Source organism: Vanessa atalanta, chromosome 25 (assembly GCF_905147765.1).
Source record: "Vanessa atalanta chromosome 25, ilVanAtal1.2, whole genome shotgun sequence".
NCBI lineage: Eukaryota > Metazoa > Arthropoda > Insecta > Lepidoptera > Nymphalidae > Vanessa > Vanessa atalanta.
The window spans coordinates 291,735-306,078 of record NC_061895.1 but is presented as its reverse complement, the minus strand read 5'-3'; the positions used below and the strand labels follow the sequence as shown (position 1 = coordinate 306,078).

At 32.7% G+C, this 14,344-nt stretch overlaps 1 protein-coding gene across 1 annotated transcript in view; it reads right to left on the bottom strand.

The window, feature by feature from the left end:
* LOC125073721 overlaps positions 1-14,344 on the bottom strand; it is a 260,493-nt gene that overhangs the window by 33,391 nt on the left and 212,758 nt on the right. The window lies entirely within an intron of this gene.

Sequence of the window (14,344 nt, the reverse complement as noted above, 5' to 3'; positions counted from 1 at the left end):
ATTAAAACATATTTAGGCCGAGTTTCCGGATATAAATAATACATGCGTAATAATTTTAAATGCGTGAATTTTCCATAATTTATGTAACGATTTATTAATTATTGTAATGATGCGTTAAGTGATGCAAACAAATTAAATTATACTGTAATGTTATCAATTTTAATAACAATTAATAAGGTGTATAAGCAGAGTTTAATGAATTAATAATATTTCAATAAATAAACACACAAGACTAAAATAACATGCATCGATAACGGACGGTATTGTAAATTAATAAACGTTTTGTCACCACCATTGTTTTTTATCACTATTTTTATTATAGTATAATTTAAATTAACAATTTTATATACCATTAATTCGAATATGCCAAATATACGTACTGTTTTCATGTGAATATCTAAAATATCATTAACATATAATAGGTAAAATACAGGTTCCAAAATCGAACCCTGTAGGACACCAACTACTGCCTTAAGTTCCCGAATTTATTAGCGGTAAGGAACAATTAAACGACGTAGGTTAATTCGGTGTAAAGACCGTGCAATGCGACCTTTATTGGGCTATTAAGGCTTAGCACAACTTTGGCCATTCTCGGTTTGAATCGCTGTTTCTAATGAAGCGTATTGGGTATTAGTGGGGGATAGTTCGGAAGTGGTTCTTATAATTATTGTATAATATGAAACTATAAAATGTAATTAAAAAAATTGTGATTTTTTTGTTACATCTGTAATTTCGCTCATGTGTAAATTGTACTAACCTTATTTAAGTTCGTTTGTTTATTTGTCATGTTTTCATACTACTTAACTGACCAAGTTGGGATTTCGCATGCGATATCAGCGTTACAGAAAAAGACATAGGTAACCTAACCCGGTACAAATATAAAACTTTAAATATTTAAAAACATCTGTACGCCTACACGTTCGATTAAATCTTTATGACGTCATACTGGGCAAATAAACTTACTTTGATGGTGATTATAACTTTACACATATACTTAATTGTTATCACAATAAAAAAGAAGAAACTGTAGAGGAATAATGAGTGAGATTAAAAAATATTTTATATGATCAAAACATGGTTGACTCTTTTTGTTTTTTTTTTATTAATGTTCCTATTTACCCCTCCTTTTAAGCTTATTACTTGTTTTGGAAGTGGGGACGACAAATAGCCCAAAGGGTCAAGATCGATCCTGCGACTTTGTACATCGCTAGGCGGCCCGTAAACCATTGCACTATTGACGCTAAAGAAGTGACTTCATAAATTTTAGAAAGTGTTATATATATTCGTAATAAATATATATATATATATATTTATATATATATATATATATGGAAAATGCAGTCTGCAACTATTTTCTTGATAAACATCTTCAGTGGTATAAAAATGACTAATAACGAAAATATAATTCTTTTATGCCTTTTGACGCTAGATTTATATCACTTATGTCAATATACCGGATAAAATATACGAAGCCTTCGCGGTTGAAAAGAAAATATATCATCTATAATGTATCATAAGCCCGTTACATTTTATGTTCTAATTTTTCTGGAGATTTAACAATACATCAAAAGTATTCAAGTAAATTGATAAAATATTACATTCATTTAAAATAAAAGATTTGCAATTAAATTCAAGACTTATCTTTTAGACGTAATATGTTAAATAGACGTAATGAAGTCCCATATTAATTAAAAACAAGTTTCGTACTGAAGGAAAATGAACAATTATTTAATTGAAGTTCCAAATATACTAGACATTTAAAATAGTGGTTTGAAATTATGTTTAATGGGTTGAACTTTAGTCAATAAACCATTCACAAGAGTATCTGAGGTGGTATTCATTTATAAGAAAAATTGTGATTATCATAAACAGAAATGGGATACATGTTTGGAATTGAAATAATACCTTGCAGACACTTAATATATTCGGTGATAGTTTTTTAACCGCAAATTTATTTGGTGATGACATAAAAGTGATCAATTATTAATAAATAATTATTGTTTAAATGACAAATTATCGTCCGCGGTTTCGCTCTCATTTTAGGGGTTGACCGTCAAGTGTTTTTTTAGTAGTCTATGTCATTGGGGTTCAAGCTTACTTTATGCCAAATATCGAAAATCTAAGTAGGGCTATTCTGTAACAAGAAACTCGAATCTTACCTCAGTGCACGAGTGTGAAATGTCAGAATGTGATACGACCTTGACTAATATATATAGTTATTCAGTTTTTTTTATGATATAGGTTGGTGGACGAGCAAATGGGCCACCTGATGATGTAAGCGGTCACCGGTTCATTTCATCGTTAATCGCCACCAACCATGGGAACTAAGATATTACGTCCCTTGTGTCTATAGTTTCATTAGCTCACTCACCCTTCAAACCAGATCCTAACAATACTGAATACTGCTGTTTTGCTTTAGAATATCTGATGAGAGGATGGTACCTAACTGGACGGGCTTGCACCAAGCCCTACCACCAAGTAAAGTAAAGTTTATATTTTTACGTCAAAATGACGTATAATACTATACTATATACTATAAGTCAGTTGTCAAAAATTCACGAGTGAGATACGATGTGAATTCTTACAGAATCGCACTGCATGTGTGGTAGTGAAAGCGTAACGGACAGTTAAAATATATCTCAGTTAAATATATCAAAACGTATATCTGTGCTCATGGAACATGATAAATCGTTAAAAAATCTGGGAATAACTAAGAAGTTTGGTGATTTTCTTATTTATTTTTAGTACAATAGCTATAAATTTTATTAAATTCGCTAAAGTTGGGCAGACTTTATTAAACAAAAAAAAAAAACTAAAGTTTCATAGACTTTTTACAGAAAAATCATAAACTTAGTCTGAATAATTTTCATACTTGAAATATTTTAGCCTAAATAATTGTTGTTAGCTGAGTATATATTTTTACAAGGTTCTCGAGGCTTCGTTTATAAAAGTTTTACTTCGGACCTTTATTTATTATAATTTAAATTTTCTACACAGTTATAATAAACTGTCGATAGTTATATCTTTTCAAAAAGCAAATTTCGCCATCAGGAATATCTAGTACATAATTCAGTGCACAAGTCTGCATGTCTCAGCCTCATAATCCGATGGGAAGGCAAATCCTACACGACAGGCAAGAGTTAAGGCGCAGGATTTATGTATTTTCCAGGTACAAGGCTAAAAATGCAGGTTTCAGACACCAAGTCGTTACTAAGAACTTTTCAATGAGATAGCACAATTCACCCCACCTTGATTTCAACCTGACCTATATCGGACACGGCGACTAATCTCAAGGGTAGGGGTAGTACGAGAGTGTCTTCCAACTTCGAGACTCTGGACTGTTACGGATTTTTGTTGACAGAAAAATCCAATGACTTTTTATCGGCCCGATCTGGGGCTTAAAATCAGAACCTGAGTACCCGTGGTCTTAACCACTAGACCAACGATGCGGTCAACACTAGAGAAACGAAGAGAAATTCTACCACATGTAAATCTATGAAAGATATGTGTTTAATACTTTTTACAGCTCCAATGTCTATGGACAATGGTGATCACTTACCATCAAGTGGAACATTTACACGTCGGTCTACGTATATTTTTAAACTGTTTTTATTTAAACGAAACACTAAATCCCTTCTATTTAAAAAATCTCTTTTAAAAGACCACAATTTCAAAACTCTATTTGCTTAACTGTCGGATCGTTCAAATATATAATAGAATATGTACACCAAAATGAAGAACAAAAATTTTAACAATATAAAGGGAATTCTTTCTTCTAAAGGCCACAAGACGGAATTTAATTTATCCTTTGACCGTCTGATCGATCCTGAAAAGACAATAAACATTGAAAGTTAAAGGAAACTGTTGGGACGGTGAGTTTAAATGAAAGGTGCTAAAAAATTCTTTGAGATCGAGGCGTGAAACTCGTATAACTAGATAGTGTTGATTTTAAGTGAGGTACAATATCAAAACTGACCTGTTGGTGAGATCGAAGGCCGAAAATCCCGATATTCGGGGATAAAACTCTAAATCAGGCCAATAATTTTTCCGTAAAAATATTATTAGAAGGAATGTAGAATTGGGAAGTCTTTACACTTCTATGCCTCGGAAGGCACGTTGACTCCTTCCAATTGTGTCGGATATGCCGTTCCATCAGACTATGAGAGCGAGTTAATAAGGAGTGAAGTATTTGCGCACACACTTGTGTTCTAAATGGCACACATATGTAGTTGTCTAATATTGCTTTAGTTTTAAATCGATCAGGAGGATAAAATTTTGCATTTCAGTAAATTGACATTTTGTTAATGTCCTTATGCTGAGCTAAGGTGTCTTGTCCATTTGTGTACTCCAATGGGGGTTTCTGGATACACATGTGACAGATTTTTATTTAATGCGGAACCTGCATACTTTTCCTCGCCGGGCATGAGATGAATTATAATCACACATTAACCACATGAAAATTTAGTGGTCTTAAATTGGTAATGGTCCAAAAAATATTGAATTATTTTTGGTTTATTAAAACAAAAATTAAAATTCACAATAATATTAATAAAATAATTTAATTTATATTTTGTAAAAATGTTATTGGCACCTATTTAAAATGTTTCTTTTTCAAAATACATATATTTTTTATGGCATTGGTTGGCGGACGAGCATATGGGCCACCTGATGGTAAGTGGTCACCACCGTCCATAGACAAAGGCGCTGTAAGAAATATTAACCATTCCTTACATCACCTATGCGCCACCAACCTTGGTAACTAAGATGTTATGTCCCTTGTGCCTGTGATTACACTGGCTCACTCACCCTTCTAGCCGGAACACAACAATACAGTGTACTGTTATTTGGCAGTAGAATATCTGATGAGTGGGTGGTACCTACCCAGACGGGCTTGCACAAAGCCCTACCACCAAGTAAATTGCCATTAGGCAGAAACTTTATTGCAGTTTTTTACGAATAACAATAAACCATCATCCCAGCTGACAGTCAATTACGTACGCTAAGCTATGTTAAGTAAAGACATACTGAGAAATAATTTTCCGAAATTTTCATTAAAGTGACGAACCTGAATCTCAAATCTAACAAATCATATTATGTTTTATACCTTGTTACTAATCATTTTGCAGGAGTAAAATGAGGTTCGATATCGAATTATTTTTTAACCAATTAGATGGGTAGTGTACATTTTAGATAAGCGATCGCTTCTCCCGTGCTTAACAGCGCTGTATCGTACAACACACTCCGCTTACTGTTGAATTAGTGATGTGGGAGTAAATATTTATCGACATAAAACGTTTTGAAAGTGAAATATTATTGAACTAAATATGTCTGTATGATCTGTGTGTCTAAGCTATATAGCATATTCCAAAGAAAGTAGGAATATACAAACAAAACTAAAATTTACGTATTTCATGCGATTTGCTAATAACTCTGATATATTATGCACTACAAATAGTTGATGACTAATATTTATAATACAACACTATTACACTTAACTAATTATATCCACTTTATTTTAACTTCCAAAGCAATTTTTTCACAAATCTATAGTGAATATCAAAGATTAGTCAAGCTCTCGACCAATAGTATCGTCAATTTGATGTCAAATGTTGTTTATTCGACTTTACTCCCCTTTTATGGTTGGAATAGACTATAACTATATATATAAGATAAAAATTTATATAGATTTGAAAAAAAAACCACAAATCAGTTTTAAAAAGTTATTGTATATCTTGGTACGATAAATATAATTATTGCAGGAATGTGAATATACAATAAATTGCCCAATGAGATAAAGAATGCTAAATAATGCAAGGTCATATAAATTTTTTAAATCCCAATTCAATTTTTTTTTAAATAATTCTACATTATTAAAATATAATAAATTATCCTACGTACTGGTTTTTATACTCTGTGACAACGAGTTTGCATTCCTTATCGCTATTTAACTGTCGCAAATTTGAGGGAAGTAATCTTACAGTGGGATTGAACTGTATATTACCTTTCCTTTTACAGTCAGAATAAAATATTTAAAATCACAAATGAATTGTGCATATCGAAGTTAGGACTAAATATACTCAAGTTATGTGAGTGCTCAAGTAAGTGAAATGTGATTTCTTGCTATTGTACTGTATCTGTAGTTTTCAGGGTTCCACGCCCAAAGGGTAAAGCGGGACCCTGTTATTAAGACTCCGCTATCCATCCTTCTGACTAACCGTCTGTCACCAGGCTGTATTTAAGTAATTTTCACAATATTCCTGTGACCCCTATAACAACAAATACTAAAAAACAGAATAAAATAAATATATAAGGAGGCTCCAACATATACAACATACATGATTTATTTGCCGTTTTTATACATAATGGTACGGAACCCTTCGTTCGCGATTCCGACTCGTACTTGTTTACACATCGTTCACTTCAAAAGCGGTTTGCAACAATTTTAATTCATATGCAACAATGTAACATAATACAGCCTAGTTCCGTTCTGAAACTTTGAAATAAAAACAAATGGATGTTCTTTATTAAGCAGATTAATAAACAAAACTTACATTTATATGTGATTATTTATTTATTTATTTATTTATTTATTTATTTATTTATTTATGAGTCCCCAACAAAGGATACACACTAATTACACATTCAAAATAAAACAGTGTAAGGGTTACACAACTTATGTGCTCCTTCAATTACAGGAGACCACAGCATGCACATTATAATAATAGTAATTTCACATTATAATAATAGTAATTTCAAAATCATGATGATCTGTTAAGACCTGAAAGCATACGTGGTTGGAAGGCTCTGTCCTCAAGCCCATCTGGGTAGGTACCACCCATTCATCATAAACTTTCGCTAAACAGCAATACCTTAATATGATTGTATTCCGGTTTGAAGGGTGAGTAAGGCTGTGTGACAGGCACAAGGGACATCATATTTTAGTTTCCAAGTTTGGTGCCGCATTGGCGGTGTAAGGAATGGTTAGTATTACTTACAATGTCAATTTACATGGAAAGTCGTGACCACTTTCTAACTAGCCCATCAGCCAGTTACTGTATATATTTATAAAAACCTAACAATTAAACGAATTCACTTTTGGATAAATAATACCAAAATCAAAATATACTTTATTCAAGTAGGCTTTTAGAAGCACTTTTGATTTGTCACTTTACCAACTATATTAGGTGAAGTGACCGGTTCGGAACGGAGAAGAACCGGCAAGACACACAGTAGTTACGCTAAAATACAAAGTTATGTTAGTTAAATACAATTATATATGTATATAATATATCCTGCCTGGGAGTCAACAAGTATTAGCTCCACGCTTTTTTATCATCTATATAATCTTGTGTTGAATAATATGCTTTTTATATATGATTTGAATTTATGAATTATAGTATTTTATTAACGTAAACTTCTGCACGTGAATATAGGACTTAGTTTAAATAGTATTCTGTTAGATATTATTACTGCTTTAGACTCACGAATGATGATCCAACTCACAATTTAATAACACATCAATCCCCGTCTCCACTTTGATATACGACATGATACACAAGAACTTATCACACCTAATATTAAAGCGAAAGTAACAAGCTTCGTTGAACGTTCTAAGAACTTCGAAGTTACGCGGCGACGTTGTGACGAAGGCTGGAGTTTCCTTGATATTGATTTTTCTTCTTAACTTTCCTCACTATAATCCGTTATGATAGAAATGTGTTCGTTTACGTGGTAAATGTTCAATGGACCTCAAAATATGGAATGTTATAAAACTACATCTTTTATATCTTGTGATAAATAACACGCCTTATTTATTAATATTTTTTTTCAACAAGAGAAGCAAATGTTTTTGCAGCCTAAGCTTAACATTCTGGAATATTTTTATAAATATGAATTCCGTGCACCAGGGAGAATGTATTGACTTAGCGAAGTCGGAAACTAGGTGTTATAAGTTTACCCTCACATCTCGTGAGTCTTGTAGATTGTCACTGTTTCTTTTATAAAGATCTATATTACTGTAAATATTTATAATATTGATGTACATTGTGACGAAACTTTAAGTAAAAGTCAAAATGGAGTCAAGAGCTACAAGATAATAATTAGGTGGGATCTTATTATTTCCTAAAAATATTACAAACAAAACCCATTCAAAATTTTAGTTAGACATCCGAAGCAACACAATTAAAATGAAGATATTGACATCGTGACATAATTTGACGCATTTCGTCCGCCGTAACGGATACCAATAATCGATTGAGAGTACTTTACAATAAACGTAGAATATTTGACGTCGAATTATCGCAGATGACAATGGAAAATGAATGAAATATCATTCAAATGTGACGTGAATTTGAAAATCGCTTTGATTTAATTCGTTAAATGTATAAATATCGAATAAACAATTGAAGTTATTGAAATTTACATTAGATTAAAAAATGTAATAGTTACATAAAAATCCCGCTGCGTGGATAAAATTTAGTTCTTTTTGTGGTGAATGCTTGGAACATAATTGCGTCGTTCTAATTTTTTCAATCATTGAGATCAATCGATTAGTCAAACAACCTTTTCACAGTCCGAACTGTAGTTACAGTAAATACCCCTGGTGGCTGGGAAATTTCTCGTCTCAAATTATAGGAAAGGATTAAATGCCACTTCGCTGTTCCATAGTACACGAATCAACGGCAACTTTTATCCAAATAAATACGAGAATTCTATAAAAAATGTGCGCAAAGTTTTCTGACAAATGTTTTATGTATTAACTCGCGATGTAAGTTACGTTGACTTTTTTATTTCGCTAGAACGGAGTTGTGATTTAACGAAGGCGAAGTTTCCTTCATACCCTGACCGAACTCTTGTACTCTTATGGTAATACATTATGCGCAGGTTCATTAACTTGCGTGATGTGATTAGTTTTAACTAGTGTTCGGTCAGTAGTCAATTCGTCAATTTACATCATTGAATCATTCAGGAAAAAAATATATAGAAGTCTTTTTATGGCATCGGTAGGCCAGTGGTCTAATGGGCCACCTGATAGCAAGTGGTCCCAGTCTATAGAAAGTTTAAACAATTTTTACATAACCAATTCGTCACAACCTTAACAAACTATGGTATTAAAATGTTATGTCCCTTTTGCCTGCAGTTAAACTGGCTCACTCACCGTTTAAACCGGTACACAACAATTACTACAAGTACGGCTTGGCGGTAGAATATCTGATGCGTGAGCGCTACCTACCAAGGCTGGCCTATCAAGTAATCAAGTATTGTCCAAACCAAGTAGATCTTGGTTCAGACATAGCTTTTTGTACGCTTATCCTTGCAATTTTTAACTTATTCATAACACGAGATCGTCAATAGCTACAAATAAAAAAAAAAGAACAAAGCTGAATCGTGGTATTTTTCGTTAATCCTGTTGTAGCATTAGCATTAGCAGCCCGTAAATGTCCCACTGCTGGGATAAAGGCCTCCTCTCCCTTTGAGGAGAAGGTTTGGAGCATATTCCACCACGCTGCTCCAATGCGGGTTGGCGGAATACACATGTGGCAGAATTTCGTTGAAATTAGACACATGCAGGTTTCCTCACGATGTTTTCCTTCACCGCCGAGCACGAGATGAATTATAAACACAAATTAAGCACATGAAAATTCAGTGGTGCCTGCCTGGGTTTGAACCCGAAATCATCGGTTAAGATGCACGCGTTCTAACCACTGGGCCATCTCGGCTCCTGTTGTAACTTTAACCAAATCAAAGAACATAAAAGAATCGTCAAAATCATAGAATGAATCACGAATACAGCAACGGACGTAAATATATTGTGTATGTCGAAATACTTAAGTTGAATTCACTTGTATTAAAAATATTAGTATTGGCACTGGCGACATTTGTTTAAGTCGTGGAAGTTTTGACTTGGCACTGAAGAACGTAAAGTTGGTTGGTCAGGTTAGAGGGATCAGATCACAATTTGTGTCAATACTATTAGTTTGGAAATTTCTGCTTTTAGAAATAAGAAATGTTTTCATGAAAACAAAATTGTCAAGTATGGGAGTCCATCCATAGAATGCATGTGACTTCATTCCGAATTGAGGGATGACAGAGAAGATAGAACATGTGGTTTTAAAGCTATAATAGTGAGTTCGAATTCGCGCCGATTCCACTGACTTACCAGCTATTAACGAGAGAGAGGAGATTTCTCCTATACCTATCTAGGTATCCCTTTTTGTACAAACACAGTGTATGCAAAATTTTATGACGAGTTAAGCTGTTAAGATGTTTTAGCGTTACACACAAACAAACTCACTTTGACATTTATAATATTAATTAGGATCTCGTGTTTGGTTGCGAACTTTATACATACATTGTATATTGCTTAGAATAAAAAATAACATTAATTTGCATAAGAATTATTCTCAATACATTTTGATTTTCACGTGTGTGCACTAGTCTTAATTTATTTAACCTTATTTAATCTAATCTCTTAATTTATTTGTCGAAGGTAATTTTTCTTTTTTGGGCGTTAAAAATTTTTCTTCTGGAAATAAACATGGTTTTCAAGCTAAGTTGTTTTTTTGTATATTATACTTTTCTATAACGTATGATGAACTATTAAATAATACAACTCTTACATTAAGACCAACTGTTTTAACAGCAAAGAATTATCTTAACACGTAACATTAAATAAACATAGAAATATATACTTAGTAAATAATAGAAGCAATAAAACTACGAATGTAATAAACAGCAGTAGAGCACAGTAGACCGTTTTATAACACTTCCGAACTTAAAGTTTTACTGTCTTCAAAAACTATCTGAACTCCCGCGAGATGGAATTCGATTCGATTGAAAACTATTTGCTATTTATAACGATACCAATACAAATATTTAATGTAGAAGACTTGTTTGCAAACACTAATTGGAATCACAACTGTTTAAACTTGCTACATCCTGTTTTTAAGTGGATTCCGTCCAATTTAGCTGGATTTATATTCGTTCATAAACGTTTTTGATTGAAAAAATATTGTTTTTTTGTTTTGTTCACTGAATATAATAATCCGGTAAATCGATTATTTATTATTGCGTTAACATTGAGCTATTCATTCGCAACTATGTTTGCCTCGTCTAGTTTGTGCAGAATAGACAAGAGTATTCATTATTATTAACAATCGCGATGAAACCTATTTATTTCGGATTTAAATATACCATATGTGTATGGATGCACTAGCTCTGATCTACCAACGTAGTCGAATATGCATTAAAACCTGTTATTAAAGAGAGGAGGGCTTAGCCCGAAAAAAAAAATCGGATTTTTTTTACTATTTTAATAAGGCAGACGAGTAAATGGACCACCTGATGGAAAGTAACTAGAGGAATAAGACGAAGTCACGTGTTAAATTTATACTTTTAAAATTCATTTATCCTGACTTTCTGTCTACACTCAGCTAAAATAACTGAGTCTAGAATACTGCAATTAGCAGTTTGATTTTAAGCATTCGTTAAGAAATTATAATTGGTAATAACCACTTCAAAGGGGTAGAAATGTAAGGGGTATACTGTAACGGGTAGCTTAGTATAAAATTATATGAATGTTTCTAATTAAAATATAATGATTGTTTATAAATGTATATATTATGTTTATAATGAATGTTTATAAATAATGAACCTTATATTGTTTATGTGTAATTAATAAACGTTTACCAACTAATTGTCTCGAAACAAAATCAAGTTACTAGAAAATAAATACGAACATACCACACAATATTTTCATCGGAATATTTTAAGGACGTGGAAACACGAGGAGTATTAATCTCATTATAGCAGCCATAAAACATCGTTAAGAAGATCAGGTACTTTAGCGAAAAACAGATACGAGAAATGAACGGAAAATGAAATCCAGCAAATAATTAATTAGTGTAGGTTTTTATCGTATTTGTGGAAGATCTGGTAAGTAGAAATAATTATAATTTCCAATTCTTGTATCGACGATTTGTATCGCCAAGTTCCGTTTTCCTCGTTTGTCAAGTTGCTAGTCTATAAGGTTGAATATTTTGAGGTCCTGGATTCGAACATCAGGTCGTACAATAAAAAGTTTTTCAGAATTTCCTGCAGCAATTCCCGTGCTGCGAAAAGGTCGTGAAGTCGTTGGCTCTTCACCTGAACTCTGAACTCTTTCTAGTTGATTTAGGTTTGCAGTCCAACTAGATTATTGTGCACTATATGCTCTGCACAGTTATGTAGATACCTCAAACGAAAGATAGCTAGATAAACCTCCAACTTCGTTTGAGTTTTGGATACATATGATAACTGAACTTCCAGTCTTCGATTGATTATAGATAGATAGATTATAGATAGACATATTTTACTAGGTTACTATAATGACACTAGTTTTGTTGTTACAATAAAACTCTGGCTACATTTATAGTATTTTTAAAAAACATAATTTGCATCAGCGTGATTGATTATTTATAGATAGCAATAGGATGTGAGCAAGAAAGTAACTCCGTTTTAGATTATTTTCACCATCGTCTCAGCTTATACTGTAGTAGGAGTAACAGCCTGTAAACAACCCACAGTTGGTTTATTGTTTCCTCTCCTTTTGAGGAAAAGTTTTGGGACTTATTCCACCACTTGATCCAGTGCGGTTTGGCGAATGTGCTAATGACAGAATGTCATCCGATACGTGCAACTTTTCCCACAATATGTTCCTTGACCAAGAACGATATGAATTATGAAGAAAAAATAAAGACATCAAAAGTTGAATGTTCATCTTCGGTCAAGATTCACATGTTCTAGCCAAACTTGTCTATGAGAACAGTAGACTCGCCATTAAATATTGATTGAAGATAATGAAGAACTATACAAGATATTCAAAGGCTTTCTGTCATGGTGACGAATAACTGTTTCCTTTTAATGCCAGAAGGCTTATGCTGAATCATTGTCCAATGGGATATTATATTTTTGCCACAAAAATATCGTCTCTTTCCGTTTGAAAATAAGAATCATAATTTATCTCATCTATATCTGTTTGCCAATTACCAGGACGTATCTTAAATAAGGATAATTATCGAGGAACAATATTTAAATTTGAGCTTTAAATAAATATCAATAAGAAAGAAAATCTTATGACAAAATCATGAAACGTCTGGTAAGAAAAATGGAAAGAAGATTCGCATTTGTTAGTAAGATCATTGTTAACGAGCCAACCTTTGTTTTTCTCTTTGAAAACATTATGTTCGGAATTCGCCTTTATTTTGACGTTAATATATTTCGCTTTCTTGAAATTATATTACATTTCAAATTTTAACTTTGAGATAGACGCTTATATTTATTTAGGATACTTTTTGTTCCGCACGACGAACTATGGATAATTTACGAAATTTACGAAATGAACAAAAATTGTGTTTAATTTAGAAGCATTAAGTATACTCGTTTATTGACTGTCAAAACGTATCACCGGTCCAAATAAAGAACTGGCAAAGACGCTCGATGAGAGTGTTTGTTTTCAAAGACAACGGTATATTTTATGCGAAACTTTTTTATTGTAGATCATTTCATTGTCATGGAGAGCTTTCATCGGAAAGATCGTATCGTTTTGTGTATTTATATTGATAATATGATCGTTGATATAAGACGAAGAGCCGAGATGGCCCAGTTGTTAAAACGCGTGCATCTTAACCGATGATTTCGGGTTCTAGCCCAGGCAAGCACCACTGATTTTCATGTGCTTTATTTGTGTTTATAATTCATCTCGTGCTCGGCGGTGAAGGAAAACATCGTGAGGAAACCTGCATGTGTCTAATTTCAAAGAAAATCTGTCACATATGTATTCTACTAAACCGCATTGGAACAACGTGGTGAAATATGCTTTAAAATCTTCTCCCCAAACGGAAAGTAATCCTTAGCCCAGCTGTGGGAAAATGCAATCTGTTAATGTAACAATCTAAAAAAAATATATAATCTTTACTACTTGTGGAAAATTACGTTATATTTTTACAAACACGCGTCAAAGTATCAAGAATATATTAAGATTAGTATTGTCTCCAATATTATGCTCGAATATAATTTTGTCTTCTAATTACTTTCATGATATATGGTTTCAATTTTTACACATATCTTTGTTTACTTCAGCCGACTTCATATGAGACGGCTTTTCTTAATTCAACTGATATTAGCTTCGTGACATCTTCGCTAAATGTGAACCACTTTTGATAATCCTTATTTAGAGAAATAGAATACGCGTTATTTTATAAAATATCAAATGACTGAAGCCAGTTTTAAGAGATTAATGATTTAAAAACAATAATGATCTGGCGTTTGAAGTGATGTTACATTTTGCAAATGTCTCAATGCCAGA